Source organism: Idiotropiscis lumnitzeri, unplaced genomic scaffold, assembly GCF_059441095.1.
Source record: "Idiotropiscis lumnitzeri isolate Australia: NSW breed Sydney's pygmy pipehorse unplaced genomic scaffold, RoL_Ilum_1.0 HiC_scaffold_46, whole genome shotgun sequence".
NCBI lineage: Eukaryota > Metazoa > Chordata > Actinopteri > Syngnathiformes > Syngnathidae > Idiotropiscis > Idiotropiscis lumnitzeri.
The window spans coordinates 801,687-819,144 of record NW_028283584.1 but is presented as its reverse complement, the minus strand read 5'-3'; positions in this window follow the sequence as shown (position 1 = coordinate 819,144).

Here is a 17,458-nt window from a genome sequence, read left to right as displayed (position 1 = left end):
CCCGGGCACGAGCGGAGCGCGAGGCTGTCAGTTATGAATGAATAAATGAATAAATAAATAAAGAATGCCACCTTTCATTTCACAGGGCACACCGGACGGCGTACCAGCACGTAAAAGTCGGAGTAATTAAATAAATACAAAAAGAATGGCTGGGGAATAAAAAAATAATACGTTTTAATAATAATTTGGTTTTTTTGTTATGACATGAATTTCACTCTCTCTCTCCCCGTATATATATATATATATATATATATATATATATATATATATATATATTTATTATATATATTGTATATTTTTTTTAAGCATTTTTGAAGGTGCGCCGCTACTTCGCGGATTTTCAGTTTTCGCGGGTGGTCTCGGTCCCCATTAACCGCGATAACCGAGGGTTCACTGTACTCCATAAAATTTACAAAAAGCGAGGTGAAACACTCAACCAGAGCTGCTTTTTTTTAACATTTCTCGAGGGCCATGGCGAGCCATTTCAAAAAAGCTGCACAACTAACTTATAAAATATTGATAAATTTGCTCGGCCTGATGTGTGTGTAAAGTTTTACGAGTTGTCGTTCATATTTAGAACCTCATAATCAGCTTTGTTTTATTGCCGAACAGTGCAATGCCACTCCCACAACTTTTCACGAAAAATCACGAATTTCGTATTGTGACACCCTCATGGCCGAAACAGTCATCCGAGCATATATGAGGGCGACCTTGTTGAGTTGCACGGAGAAAAACATCCAAGAAAATAACTTGTATTAGCTTTTACCAGTTGGTGGCGCTACTACTACGATGTAAAATAAGTTGGTAGATGTCTTCAGGGCTGAAGTATCCTCAAATGTGTACAACTTCGAGAAGATAGGATCATCTGAGTCATGTTGCCGGAGCTTTTGTTGCCACAAAGTACAATCGGACTTTTCAGCACCTTAATAGCCACGCCTTTTGCCAAAACGTCACAAAATTCGGCAGAGAGTAAGATCATTGTCTTGAGTCTTTTCTGACTAATTTTCAGTCGGATTCGTCAAAAGGGCACCGTGCAGTACGTGAAAATTAAAATAAAAACAAATTTTTGATTCCACTTGGCGGCACTGTGTGTATAACAAAATAATAGCATTAAGATGTCTTCAGGTCGGGACGTTTTATTTACAGGTGAAGGTTTGGATTTTTAGGAGCATGTGCAGGGGAGTTATTAAGCATTCATTTATTTGTATTAGGTTCATTTTGTCTTCTTATTATTGATATTTGACTGATTCATTAAAAGCAGACAATTATGTTTTAGGTTAATTTTTTACCTGACATGTTTCGGCGAGTCTTTCGCCTTCTTCAGAGTGTCGCATGATGGTGTCTTGAGACCCGTCTTTATCAGCTGATGTTCCATGAGGGTGTGACTTACCTGTCAAAAAAATGAAAAATCAGAGCAGTAAAAGAACAAGCACAACATGAACATTACAAATCAGCAATCACTGACCACTGCAAAAGGGAAAACCACATCATGGACCGGGAGAAGGGCAGGGTCATCCGCACCGAAGAGAACAAACAACAGCGCTGGATCAGAGAGGCCATTGAGATCTGCAAGCGAGGCATAAAAACCATGAACAGAGACAAGGGAGCCTTCATCCTCTCTACCACCTGGAGCAGCATTTTGGCGGAGTGAACGGACAGCGGGGGGCGTGACTTGCCTTCGTTCTTGTGACAGGTAAGTCACGCCCTCATGGAACATCAGCTGATAAAGACGGGTCACAAGACACCATCATGTGACACTCTGAAGAAGGCGAAAGACTTTCGTATTGTGACATCCTCAAGGCCTAAACACTCATCCGAGCAAATATAAGGTAGATTTTGTGAACCTGCCCGGAGAAAAACATCAACGAAAATAATTTGTATTTGTTTTAACCAGTTGGTGGCGCTACCACTGCGATCAAAAATAAGTTGGCAGCCGTCTTCAGGGCCTGAATATCCTCAAATGTGAAAAATTTCGAGAAGATGGATCATCTGAATCATTTTGCAGGAACTTTTGTTGCCACGGAGAATAATCAGACTCTGCGGCACCGTAATAGCCACGCCCTTCGAAGGAAAGTCACAAAAATAGGGATAGAGTAAGATCAATGTCTTGAGTCTTTTCTAGCCAATTTTCAATCAGATTCGTTAAAAGGGCACCGTGCAGTACGTCAAAATGTAAAAAATGATATTGATTGGCGCAAGGTGTATAACTGAATATAAACATATAGATGTCTTCAGGTACAGACTCTTTATGTACATGAATAGAATAGAAATAGAAATCCCTTTATTGTCATTGTACACAAGTGTGCAACGAGATTAGAGGGCTCCCCTCTCCAGTGCAATACAACAATAATACAGACAAATATATAAATTAGATGAATAAATAAGAATGGAATAAGAAGTTTTGGATTTTTAGCAGCATGTGCAGGAGAGTTATTAAGCATTTTGTCCATTGCGGCGAAGGAAATCTTAAGTGAAAACTTTGATGCCCCGCCCCCGTCATATAGTATTTCGGAAACAAAAAATTTTAGCCCCAGTGTTTGTGCCAGGTCTTCAGATGCTCCAGACAGAACTTTAAGGCAATCAGATGAAGCCTTTAGGATCAAGGTGCAAAAGAATGACCCCTGTAAACATGCAAAAAAGGGCAAAAGTCGGACTTTCAAAAATTCATAACTCACTTCCTGTTCATATTAGACGTTAAAAAATATCAAATTTTTCGCCATGCCCGATGAGACTGCCAAGTTTGGTGAGTTTTTGTGCATGTTTCGGGGGTCAAAAATGCGATCGAACAATCGGAAAAATAATAATAATAATAATTTCTACAAAAACAATAGGGACTTCGCAGCGGTCGCTGCTCAGGCCCTAATAATAATAATAATAATAATAATAATAAAAGTAATAATAATTTCTACAAAAACAATAGGGACCTCGCCGCGGTCGCTGCTCGGGCCCCAATAATAATTTCTACACAAAGTCCATTGTGGAGACCCGCCCCCTTTTAAGTAAATTCAAAATGGCCGACTTACTGTAAAACCTAGCTCATTGCTCCAAGAGACTTTTTTGTAGGTCTTGGTCTTATACATACAGTGAACCCTCGCTACTTCGAGGTTCACCTTTCGCGGGTTCAGTGCTTCGCGGGTCTAAAAAATATTCGGGGGCATTGTAGTTTCGCCGAGCGGCACGACGGGGCGCTGGAGCGGTTAGACGGCCGGCGGGCGCCGAAGAAGAGCGTGGGCGAAGAGGAGAGTGGACGAAGAAGAGCACGTTCCCCCGGACACGATCGGTGGCGACGTTTCGCGCGGTTCGGACCGTACCAGAGCTCCGGCCGGCGTGCGTGGCAGTTAAGCCGTAGAGGAGCACCTTCCCCGGGCACGGGCGGTTCCAAGCGGCCCCTGAGTTTAACCGAATGGAAGCTCCGGAGGAGGAGGGCATGCTCGCGTCACAGTAAGTCGAAGAGGAGCACCTTCCCCGGGCACGGGCGGTTCCAGGCGGCCCCTAAGTTTAACCGAATGGAAGCTCCGGAGGAGGAGGGCATGCTCGCGTCACAGTAAGCCGAAGAGGAGCACCTTCCCCGGGCACGGGCGGTGCCAAGCGGCCCCTAAGTTTAACCGAATGGAAGCTCCGGGGGAGGAGGGCGGGCGTGTGTCACAGTTAAGCCGAATTGGAGCACCTCTTCTGCCCGGGCACGAGCGGAGCGCGAGGCTGTCAGTTATGAATGAATAAATGTAATAAATAAATAAATATCCACCTTTCATTTCACAGGGCACACCGGACGGCGTACCAGCAGGTAAAAGTCGGAGTAATTAAATAAATACAAAAAGAATGGTTGGGGAATAAAAAAATAATAAGTTTTAATAATAATTTGTTTTTTTTGTTATAACATGAATTTCACTCTCTCTCTCTCTCTCTCCCCCCGTATATATATATATATATATATATATATATATATATAAATATTTATATATTTATTATATATATTGTATATTTTTTTAAAGCATTTTTGAAGGTGCGCCGCTACTTCGCGGATTTTCAGTTTTCGCGGATGGTCTCGGTCCCCATTAACCGCGATAACAGAGGGTTCACTGTACTCCATAAAATTTACAAAAAGCGAGGTGAAACACTCAACCAGGGCTGCTTTTTTGAACATTTCTCGAGGGCCATGGTGAGCCATTTCAAAAAAGCTGCACAACTAACGTATAAAATATTGATAAATTTGCTCGGCCTGATGTGTGTGTAAAGTTTCACGAGTTGTTGTTCAAATTTAGAACCTCATAATCAGCGTTGTTTTATTGCCGAACAGTGCAATGCCACTCCCACAACTTTTCATGAAAAAGGACAAATTTCGTATGATGACATCCTCATGGCCCGAAACAGTCATCCGAGCATATATGAGGGCGACCTTGTTGAGTTGCACGGAGAAAAACATCCAAGAAAATAACTTGTATTAGCTATTAGCAGTTGGTGGCGCTACTACTACGATGAAAAATAAGTTGGTAGATGTCTTCAGGGCTTAAGTATCCTCAAATGTGTGCAACTTCGAGAAGATAGGATCATCTGACTCATGTTGCTGGAGCTTTTGTTGCCACAGAGTACAATCGGACTTTTCAGCACCGTAATAGCCACGCCTTTTGCCAAAACGTCACAAAATTCGGCAGAGAGTAAGATCATTGTCTAGAGTCTTTTCTGACTAATTTTCAGTCGGATTCGTCAAAAGGGCACCGTGCAGTGCGTGAAAATTAAAATAAAAAAAATTTTTTGATTCCACTTGGCGGCACTGTGTGTATAACAAAATAATAACATTAAGATGTCTTCAGGTCGGGACGTTTTATTTACAGGTGAAGGTTTGGATTTTTAGGAGCATGTGCAGGGGAGTTATTAAGCATTCATTTATTTGTATTAGGTTCATTTTGTCTTCTTATTATTGATATTTGACTGATTCATTAAAAGCAGACAATTATGTTTTAGGATAATTTTTTACCTGACATGTTTCGGCGAGTCTTTCGCCTTCTTCAGAGTGTCGCATGATGGTGTCTTGAGCTGATGTTCCATGAGGGTGTGGCTTACCTGTCAAAAAAATGAAAAAAATCAGAGCAGTAAAAGAACAAGCACAACATGAACATTACAAATCAGCAATCACTGACCACTGCAAAAGGGAAAACCACATCATGGACCGGGAGAAGGGCAGGGTCATCCGCACAGAAGAGAACAAACAACAGCGCTGGATCAGAGAGGCCATTGAGATCTGCAAGCGAGGCATAAAAACCATGAACAGAGACAAGGGAGCCTTCATCCTCTCTACCACCTGGACCAGCATCTTGGCGGAGTGAACGGACAGCGGGGGGCGTGACTTGCCTTCATTCTTGTGACAGGTAAGTCACGCCCTCATGGAACATCAGCTGATAAAGACGGGTCACAAGACACCATCATGTGACACTCTGAAGAAGGCGAAAGACTTTTGTATTGTGACATGCTCAAGGCCTAAACACTCATCCGAGCAAATATAAGGTAGATTTTGTTAACCTGCCCGGAGAAAAACATCAACAAAAATAATTTGTATTTGTTTTAACCAGTTGGTGGCGCTACCACTGCGATCAAAAATAAGTTGGCAGCCGTCTTCAGGGCCTGAATATCCTCAAATGTGAAAAATTTCGAGAAGATGGATCATCTGAATCATTTTGCAGGAACTTTTGTTGCCACGGAGAATAATCAGACTCTGCGGCACCGTAATAGCCACGCCCTTCGAAGGAAAGTCACAAAAATAGGGATAGAGTAAGATCAATGTCTTGAGTCTTTTCTAGACAATTTTCAATCAGATTCGTTAAAAGGGCACCGTGCAGTACGTCAAAATGTAAAAAATGATATTGATTGGCGCAAGGTGTATAACTGAATATAAACATATAGATGTCTTCAGGTACAGACTCTTTATGTACATGTGAAGTTTTGGATTTTTAGCAGCATGTGCAGGAGAGTTATTAAGCATTTTGTCCATTGCGGCGAAGGAAATCTTAAGTGAAAACTTTGAAGCCCCGCCCCTGTCATATAGTATTTCGGAAACAAAAAATTTTAGCCCCAGTGTTTGTCCCAGGTCTTCAGATGCTACAGACAGAATTTTAAGGCAATCAGATGAAGCCTTTAGGATCAGGGTGCAAAAGAATGACCCCTGTAAACATGCAAAAAAGGGCAAAAGTCGGACTTTCAAAAATTCATAACTCACTTCCTGTTCATATTAGACGTTAAAATATCAAATTTTTCGCCATGCCCGATGAGACTGCCAAGTTTGGTGAGTTTTTGTGCATGTTTCGGGGGTCAAAAATGCGATCGAACAATCGGAAAAATAATAATAATAATAATTTCTACAAAAACAATAGGGACTTCGCAGCGGTCGCTGCTCAGGCCCTAATAATAATAATAATAATATTATTAATAATAAAAGTAATAATATTTTCTACAAAAACAATAGGGACCTCGCAGCGGTCACTGCTCGGGCCCTAATAATAATAATAAAAATAATAATAATTTCCACAAAAACAATGGGGACCTCGTAGCGGTCGCTGCTCGGGCCCTAATAATAATTTCTTCAAAAACAATAGGGACCTCGCCGCCGTCGCTGCTCGGGCCCCAATAATAATTTCTACACAAAGTCCATTGTGGTGACCCGCCCCCTTTTAAGTAAATTAAAAATGGCCGACTTCCAGTAAAACCTAGCTCATTGCTCCAAGAGACTTTTTTGTAGGTCTTGGTCTTATACATACAGTGAACCCTCGCTACTTCGCGGTTCACCTTTCGCGGGTTCAGTGCTTCGCGGGTCTAAAAAATATTCGGGGGCATTGTAGTTTCGCCGAGCGGCACGACGGGGCGCTGGAGCAGTTAGACGGCCGGCGTGCGCCGAAGAAGAGCGTGGGCGAAGAGGAGAGTGGACGAAGAAGAGCACGTTCCCCCGGACACGATCGGTGGCGACGTTTCGCGCGGTTTGAACCGTACCAGAGCTCCGGCCGGCGTGCGTGGCAGTTAAGCCGTAGAGGAACACCTTCCCCGGGCACGGGCGGTGCCAAGCGGCCCCTAAGTTTAACCGAATGGAAGCTCCGGAGGAGGAGGGCATGCTCGCGTCACAGTAAGCCGAAGAGGAGCACCTTCCCCGGGCACGGGCGGTTTCAAGCGGCCCCTAAGTTTAACCGAATGGAAGCTCCGGAGGAGGAGGGCATGCTCGCGTCACAGTAAGCCGAAGAGGAGCACCTTCCCCGGGCATGGGCGGTGCCAAGCGGCCCCTAAGTTTAACCGAATGGAAGTTCCGGGGGAGGAGGGCGGGCGTGTGTCACAGTTAAGCCGAATTGGAGCACCTCTTCCGCCCGGGCACGAGCGGAGCGCGAGGCTGTCAGTTATGAATGAATAAATGAATAAATAAATAAAGAATGCCACCTTTCATTTCACAGGGCACACCGGACGGCGTACCAGCAGGTAAAAGTCGGAGTAATTAAATAAATACAAAAAGAATGGCTGGGGAATTAAAAAATAATATGTTTTAATAATAATTTGTTTTTTTTTGTTGTAACATGAATTTCACTCTCTCTCTCCCCGTATATATATATATATATATATATATATATATATATATATATATATATATATATTGATAAATTTGCTCGGCCTGATGTGTGTGTAAAGTTTCACGAGTTGTCGTTCATATTTACAACCTCATAATCAGCGTTGTTTTATTGCCGAACAGTGCAATGCCACTCCCACAACCTTTCACGAAAAAGGACGAATTTCGTATTGTGACATCCTCATGGCCGAAACAGTAATCCGAGCATATATGAGGGCGACCTTGTTGAGTTGCACGGAGAAAAACATCCAAGAAAATAACTTGTATTAGCTTTTACCAGTTGGTGGCGCTACTACTACGATGAAAAATAAGTTGGTAGAAGTCTTCAGGGCTGAAGTATCCTCAAATGTGTACAACTTCGAGAAGATAGGATCATCTGAGTCATGTTGCCGGAGCTTTTGTTGTCACAAAGTACAATCGGACTTTTCAGCACCGTAATAGCCACGCCTTTTGCCAAAACGTCACAAAATTTGGCAGAGAGTAAGATCATTGTCTTGAGTCTTTTCTGACTAATTTTCAGTCGGATTCGTCAGAAGGGCACCGTGCAGTACGTGAAAATTAAAATAAAAACAAATTTTTGATTCCACTTGGCGGCGCTGTGTGTAAAACAAAATAATAACATTAAGATGTCTTCAGGTCGGGACGTTTTATTTACAGGTGAAGGTTTGGATTTTTAGGAGCATGTGCAGGGGAGTTATTAAGCATTCATTTATTTGTATTAGGTTCATTTTGTCTTCTTATTATTGATATTTGACTGATTCATTAAAAGCAGACATTTATGTTTTAGGTTAATTTTTTACCTGACATGTTTCGGCGAGTCTTTCGCCTTCTTCAGAGTGTCGCATGATGGTGTCTTGAGACCAGTCTTTATCAGCTGATGTTCCATGAGGGTGTGACTTACCTGTCAAAAAAATTAAAAAATCAGAGCAGTAAAAGAACAAGCACAACATGAACATTACAAATCAGCAATCACTGACCACTGCAAAAGGGAAAACCACATCATGGACCGGGAGAAGGGCAGGGTCATCCGCACAGAAGAGAACAAACTACAGCGCTGGATCAGAGAGGCCATTGAGATCTGCAAGCGAGGCATAAAAACCATGAACAGAGACAAGGGAGCCTTCATCCTCTCTACCACCTGGAGCAGCGTCTTGGCGGAGTGAATGGACAGCGGGGGGCGTGACTTGCCTTCATTCTTGTGACAGGTAAGGCACGCCTTCATGGAACATCAGCTGATAAAGACAGGTCACAAGACACCATCACAGGGTTCGAAGTTAACTTTAAAAACTGCTTGCCCATAGGGCAAGTGCCACTAAAATTTGCCTTGCCCGAGTGGCCAAATTACTTGCCCAACTTGGGCAAGTGACAATTTTTTTTCTCTTGCCCTGAGTGACTTTTTGTATGACAAAGTGTCTAATTACAAATTGCATGAATTTTTTGTTCGGACAGTTCCCGCCTAGAAAGAATTAAAAATACGTTACAATCATAAGGGTTGCTTATAGAAAAATGTATCATGTATTAACACATTAATTAGGTGTCTGCTGACCCAGGATTATGTTATTGTTATGTTATGTTATATATGAAAGAGAATGTGGAATGACACTGAACGATGGAAGGTGGAAGGATGTGGAAAGATTGTGAATGACATTGAATGATTTGGAATGACACTGAAAGATTTTGAATAATACTGAATGACACTGAATGAAGTAAAACTTTCTGGGAACGGGCCAATTCAAGATAGCTGCCGCACTGTGGGGGAGGCTTTGGTACCAAATTTGGAAAGAGACCCAAACGGTTGGGTCCATTTTATATCAGTGTGGGGGTGAAACGTTGGTCTCGGCGGAGCTGTCTGAATATTGGAGAAGTTAGAAGACAAAGTAAAACAGAACAATTAAAATCACTCTTCAAATACATATTGTTTGGTGGGCAGAGCATGATTTACAGCTCACCATTTTATTGCATGCACCAAGCATGTTATACATTTTTCTGTCCATGGGATGGCGTAGTCAAGAAAAATGAAGCATCTCGAAGCCCATTCGTGTGTGAAGTATTTCCCTGCAGGGCTTGGCTGCTTTATGGGGCTTCATTTTGCCATCACTAGTTTTAGATAGTTTTAATTTTTGAAAGAGCATTTTTGTTTTAGTATTAAGGTAGGCCAGAAATGGAATGAAATGCAGAGATAGAAATGACACAGGAAAATTTTGGCTAGAAGGGCTATAATTTTCATTAAAGCAGAGAAGAAAATAGAAACTACAAAAAACATTGATGTGTACTTGTCCACTTTAAGGTAGAACTGGTTGAAGTGAAATGAGTCACAAGATTGGAAAAATAGGAAATAAAATAGAATTAACATGTTCATTTTTGTGATAAGAAATTTGTGATTAGGTGAAAAGGGGAAAAAAAAGAGAATTACAGGCTTTTCAAATAAAACAACCTAATTTAAATTGGCCAACTTGTAAAATGGAAAAGAAAATTCTAAATTATGCACAGAAAGCATGAACGTGTTGGGCAGAAGGAAGGAAAAAGAAAAGAAAGAAAGGAGGAAGCAGTAAGTCTTGTTACAAAACATTAACTTTTCAGGACGAGTTGTGGTAGCAATGGAGGATCACGTGACGTAAAAAGTCAAACATAAAAGTGTGTGTAGAAGGAGTTCTACATCAACATGCGTTTTACTCATTAGGCCGTGATACACTGACAAAATTGGACTTCAATAGAATTAATAAGCACGGGCGAATTCAAACAAACGTCAAAACTTTAAAGGGGCGCATTGTCAGTGATAAGAAAGAGAAAAGATATTGCCAGACCACTTTTCTGTAAAAACTTTCCTTGGGACGCCTCGGTGACCCCCATTAAATCCCTGACCCTTCATAGATAAAGTTGAGGCCCAGTGCCTCTCAGGGCTGTAATTTATGTGGCAGAGAAAGGTCCAACAAGCCTTGGTAATCTTTAAAACAGTATCGTCATGGCCATGGAATGGGTTGTGTATGTTGGAACTTGTGAAGATACACTACAAGATTGTATCGACAAAGCATCTTAACGCACTACCAAATTATTATAAGCCATTTGAGCAAAACAGTGACTGCAAAAAATGACTTCATTAGCCTGGGTTACTGCAGGAACCAGGGCAAAATGAATTCATTTGCATATTTAGTCACAACAATTTGGATTTCGTGGCAGAGAACCACTTAGAGTGTGATTAAGAGCTTTCACTGCTGCTTTAAGGAATCAAAAAATTACATTCTTTTCCCACCACATTCACATTGCACGCCGGCCTAATTGTCACAGGGACACATTATACTGATAAGTTGCGGTGCATTTCAGCCCAGCGTCATTTTTTCCCCGCATCATCTAGGAGGCGCCACACGACTGTGGAGCCGTCCAAATTATCACCAAACCGCGACTTGACCTTCCTCCCGACTGGAGGAACTCAGACTTGTAACACAGACCAGGTGCGCATTCCAGACTGATAAGAAGTAAAAGTGTTTGAGAACCAAGGTCGCAGCCTGAAATCAAACTGACTTTTATGCGATGGGAGTACTAACATTGTGATACCAACGGATAAGAGATTGTTAGGATAAGCAGGAAGAGCGTAGGCGGGTGTGAGCTAATTAAAATTTGGGGTTTCCCATCTTGTATGAGTTGTATGGTTACAATGTGGACTGACAGTCAAGATAAATGTTCATGCGTTCTGTCGACATTGGGCTTTAAAAACCACAACAGGAAAAGAAAAGTTGTGCATAAAGCACGTCTAAAATAGTTATTTGTGAACGCAAAATTCACTTAACAGAAAATGACACAATTACAATTGGAAACTGCCTCGCCTTTATATCGACACAGCGCAGCTAAAAGGGAAAATGAACACACCCCCACACGCAGAAAATCAACTTGACAATTTGATCCCACGCCAGGGAAAAAGGTACCAGTAATTGAACGCACACATTGGGAGAACAAAGGTGCAAACATTGCTGAGGACAGGATCAGCAAATTGGCAGATGGCAAATCCTGGCTGCCTAATTCATTGATTGGAAAAGTAATAAGAGTGACACACGAGCATAACCATGTGTCAAGAGAGGGGTAGTATGATATGAAATTGTTCCCACATACAGACTTTTCAACAAAAAACTTTTTTTTAGACAGTGTTATTTGTTTGAGATGCAATATTGTTTGGTTGTAATTCATATGTTTTCAAAATGGATTAAGTTGTTTCCGACAACATATGTTGATGCTAAAACAGTTGGAAAAAGTGTTGTGTAATCAAATTGTCAGGTTCAATCACCTAAGCATTCACTGAACATAGGCTAAATGAATGGAAGGAAGACAAGAGTTGATCTTTTACTCGCGAGGAGAACGAACAGAGGTGTGCTCAGTTACATCTCCAAATTCGTTCTGGAGCACACTCCGCCGAGCCCTCTATTTTATTAGGGAAGTCCCTAACAATACAATGTATTTGCACTAAGGGATGAAGGGGGGAGCACCAGCAGGAACATGTAAACATCTCAGACACAAGAGGAAAGACAGACATCAATGGCAGTCATCCACTGATTGAAAAGGCAGATATGCCCTTTTAGTGCTCTGGTACTAAAGTCTCAGTCCTTTTGTTTCAGAGGTGTGTCTCAGCACAACTCCTTTGATGTTGCAGACGTTGATCCAGTCTTCAGGCATCCGCTTCTCTGTGAAGTCTTCTCATCCATATGGTCAAACATGGGTCACGCTGTGGAACAATTCTTTTGCAATACTAATAGAGTAAAATATGGGATAAAATACATCTTCAACCTAACACAAATTATCCTGACATTTGGAATTTCAAGAAGTGATTTGAAGTGAAAATTATGCATTTTGTGAATGATGTTGTAACAAGTGGGACAGTTGTTGCAAAATTGACTCAAAGCGTCATTGTGCATACAGTCTGCAGGACTTGTGGAACGCACTAATGGGACTGTTAAGGGCAGACTTATCAAGAATATGAGGGAAAAAAAGGAGACAATGACCAGACTGTGTTTCAATCACAGCAATGAGGATAGTGCCAGCCGAAGTTAGGACACTATCCCCTATCGACTCTCAGGTTCATCAGAACCACCAGCGACTGGCACATCAGTCCCAGTCCACATGGGAAACATGTTTTGACCAAAAAGAAAAAAAAAAAAAAAAAGACGCAATTACTGGCCAGTGTGTTCTGATCCACAGAGAAATCACGTCCGTGTGGGAGACCAACTCTTCTTCAAGGTGCTGAAACGACTTCGTTGGGACAAGTGAATGCTGAGATGGCCCTCGCCAGATGATTGCAGTGACCCCGACGGCAGCAAAGGTCGCGGGGCGTGGCAGCTGGATCCACCAGTTGCAGTACAAGCTTCTCCGGTTTCCAGCTAAAGGCCGAGCAACGCGAATCCCTCGAACAGGAGCCCACCTGAGTCACAATATCGGACCACACGCACATCGGAACCGCACAACCAGCCACAGATACGAATGTTGAAGCCACAGAACAAAAAGATTAGATATTGTTTGGAAATTAATGACGTACATAAAGAATTTTAGCCTTGATTGGAGAACATTACTGCATTTACATTTTTAATAAAATGAAACAATTATTGATGTTATGACCACTACGAAGAATTTGAAAGACAATATATCGGGATAATTATGGTTTTCATTTTTGTTATGTGTAGTCTGTTCATGTTGCATTATTCTTATGACAAAGATGATTATTAACTGCATGTTTGTTGCCCAAATGTACCATTACAACCTGATTGATGTTGAGAATGACGAATTCGAACTGGACAATGACAAACTCGAACTGGACACTGAAACCTAAATAACACATAGACCCTTTTGCCCCTGCCCCCACACATGCACACACATACACCACACACAAAGATCCGGGAGGTAAAGACGGCTGTCCCCTCCTACAACGAGGCAAGGGCCTCCATCAAGTCGCCGCAGAGACAAGCTCTGCGTGGAGACAAGCTCTGCGTGGAGACAGTTTTGTTATTTTTCACTAGGTATATTGAAGTTTTTTTATGTTTTATTCCCAAGTGACCAACATACCATGAGAATCTCGTTCCACGCCGGAAGGGAGGAGGGGAATTTTGTCCCTACTGAGGGTTTTCGCCCCTCCACGGATGACCACACTGTTGTATGATTTCATTATGATGATCTGTCTTAAAGCCGTAAGGACATGATTTAAACCCACAAACGGGGGAATGTGAGATGGGATGAGGATATGTAAATAGTTTGTGTATTTCTAATCATGTTTTTATACACTATTTGTATCAGTTATAATTGCGCACACACACACAGACACTCACATTATTGCTTTAGCACACACGCGCACAACTGGAACACACGCACACACTTTAGTTTCGAATTCCTGACTGACTACTGTGGTTGATTGCTTCCTGCCTGCCTGCTAGAATTTCAGACAGACCTCCATTGTCTGCTTCGGTTGCTGATAAAAGACCGAACGGGTGGTAGAGAGTGAGAGAGAGTGCGCGAGATTGAACTGGCAAGACGCCTGCTTCACCTCCTGACTTCCTCTCCCATTCGCGAATGGTCAAAAACAAAACTCTAACTGGTTTGGTCTGGATTTATGCCACCTTCAGTCTAAAAATGGCGTCAGGACGTTTTAAACCTGACAGTTGCCTTGAGATCTCCGAGCTCGAACTGCCCTATTCCCACCTTGATCACAAGCTCCCATGAACCACTTGGACAGGGTTGCCTGTGTCCTTCTCGTTGATGTCCTTTGTGGCTCCATTCCTTTTCAGTGCTCCTAAAACAAAAAAGACAAGAAGCCAACTTAGTAAAGCTATTTAATGATTGTGAAACCTTATGGGACATGCTGAAATGTCTTCACACCACAATCCCTTAAAAAAAAAAAAAAAAAAAAAATATATTACCGTATAGAACATCCGAAAAAGGCAGGTCTCGGCGCTTGTTCTTGCTACGATGTCCAAAGAGATTGTACTTCAGAGACAGAGGATTTGTCATGATGAACGCCATCATTGTTCTGACACTATCGTCCAATCCACCAATACCTGCAACCATTATAACATGGGTGTCACTCGATCCAGATAATCATCACACACTTAAAAATATTTTGGCAGTTAAACTGGGTATGATAAACGTCACAGGAAAGGAATTGTCGATTAAGTGAACAGCTTCGGTAACGCCATATACACTCAAAGGGCAAGAGCCCAACATTCTACCAAAATGATTATGATTAGGGAGGTAACGATTCACTCAAGCCCCGATTCGATTTTTGATTTTCAGTTCTCGATTTCGATTCGATATTTTAATTGTTTTAAGTTGCTGCCACGTTTGTCTCTGTGCGCTCGTGTGATGCTGCAGCGATCCACAAACAAAATATGTCTATACGTCTTGTGCATTTTGAATGGAACCAAAAAACAATACACGATGCCAAATTGTACTATTATTATGAAACTGCCTATGAGTAGTAAAAGAAATACTTGTAAAAATATTTCACATTTTTAGAGCCCCAATACATTCTTTTAAATATAGAAGGGACTGAAATCATGTGAAAATTGAGTCTTTTTCTCAGTTTCCGACTTGGGGTGAACACATTCGGCTTATCATAGTTGCAGTTGACCATCTTGAACTCTGAAGTCTTTCAACTCGGCCTTCCGAATCAGGGTTTTAGAGGTGGGGCTATTTAGTGATACAGTAGGATGGTTTGATCTCTGTAGCTCCAGAATCAGGAATGTACTGGGACTGGGGTTCCTACTTGGGTTTAGGGTACCTAATTTTATATTTCAAGAAATTAAATAATTATTTATAATTTTGAAGATAATACATTAAAATTTCATCATTTTCATACCTGCATTAGATCCTGCAGTAGACTCACAGACTCAACACGTTGGACGTACTCAAGGACCTTCTGCAGCGCCTCTCTTGGTTAGGAAGCTTTTTCTCTGTGACAATCCATGGGGAGGTGTAGATGGTACTTCGTCATCACAGGCTTCAGACTCGTCACTTGAGAAAACATCCCTGCAATGGATGCATAGACACTTGGGCATGAATGTCATTTAACAACAAAAGCTAGAACAAAAAGCTTTGCATTTAAAAGAATACATCTGTGATGGGGAAGCCAGGTTAAAGTGTTAATTTTATAATTATGTAATTAGCTGCAGGTTAGTCTAGTGAAGGTGTAATCACTTCTATTTTGGAGCATAGCTTTTGCTCTGTCCAATCATTGCCTCACCGGCTGAAACCCACATTCGGGTATTTTACAAACCAAAAACTTAAATACCTGTACAGCTCTCATTTTTAACTTATTTTCTCTAACCTTTACCCACAAAATTTGAATATTCAAAATAAAAGTACACAAAGAAGTCACAATTTTTCCACATTAGTTACTTACGTAGTTCCTCTCAAATGCAGCTCAACACTGCATTGAATTAGAGCTTGATAAGCCTACACACAAAACATACAAAGCACATTGTGGCATGATTCTGAATGAGCCAATCTAGCATTTCAACATCTGTTCAACTGTTGGAATTTTAACTATTATCTGACTCTATTAACCAACATTCATCCAACAATTATGCGCGCTCGTTTTGGACACTGCATTGAATTAGAGCTTGATAAACCCACACACAAAACATACAAAGCACATTGTGGCATGATTCTGAATGAGCCAATCTAGCATTTCAATATCTGTTCAACTTTCATCTTGAATTTCTATTATTTAAATAACAGGCAACATTCAACAGTTAATATGTTTTGCTTTACTTACCCAAATCAAACACATCACAAAAAAGCCTTAAATGAGCTAGTGGAGTAGATTGTATTAATTTGAGTGAAAGCTTAAGTCTTTTGGAGAATTTTGGAGAGAGATCGAGGGACACTGTGTTTAGCGTCGTAGGCCCAATGCTAACAATATGTAGCTCGTTGTAAAGGTCCTCATAAAAATAAATAAAACACACAACGCTTATCAGTATTATTAAAAGGGTGATTATAATGTACTTAAGTTTTCCCCAAAATAATTCGAGTACGTACGTTGTTGATATACCCTCTGTGTTGTCGTCACTTATAATTTTAGCATACTGTGTTTTAGCTAACACACCAAGCAGTTTTCCAACACAGGCAACCTTGAAAAATTACAAAACACATTGTAAAGTAAGTCTAAAAAATGAGAGCCAGACATTTACCCAAGATTAATTAATTAATTCAATTATCGTTCGGGACTCACCGTGCTTTCAGCTCTTCTGCCGCACCTCAAAGACCGCGTAGCTTGCATTCGCTCCTTTTCTCACAGTTTGAATATGCTGCCTTCAAAAGAATCTGTAATTTTGACAACTCCAACTTGAATCTACAAAAATCAAGCAATAAGGTAGAAATAACTTCAAATATACTTTGAATAAAGATCTTTCACAGCATACAGAATTAATAAAATAACATTAATTAATAATGTTGATTTTGTTTATTAAAAAAAAAGTAACTGTGTTGACTGTTGGATGTGGCTGACGATGCTGGACCTGCCTTGTCAAATAGTTCATAGATGACAATCTTAGCTGTCTGGAATATTATAAAATGTTATCTTGTCCCTTAAGGGTTATTAAGTCACAGTTGGGGGTACATGTAAATTCACAAAATATAACGTCCAGCCTTGTTAAATTTAGCATAGATAAATACATGAATTTAATTTTAATTTTAATAAATCAATCAATCCTCTGTACTGCTTCTTGTCCTCACAAGGGTCCCCGGGAGTGCTGGAGCCTATCCCAGCTGTCTTCGGGCAGTCGACAGGGTACACCCTGAACTGGTTGCCAGTCAATCGCAGGGCACACAGAGACAAGCAACCATCCGCTCTCACACTCAGACCTTGGACCAGTGACCAATCAACCTATC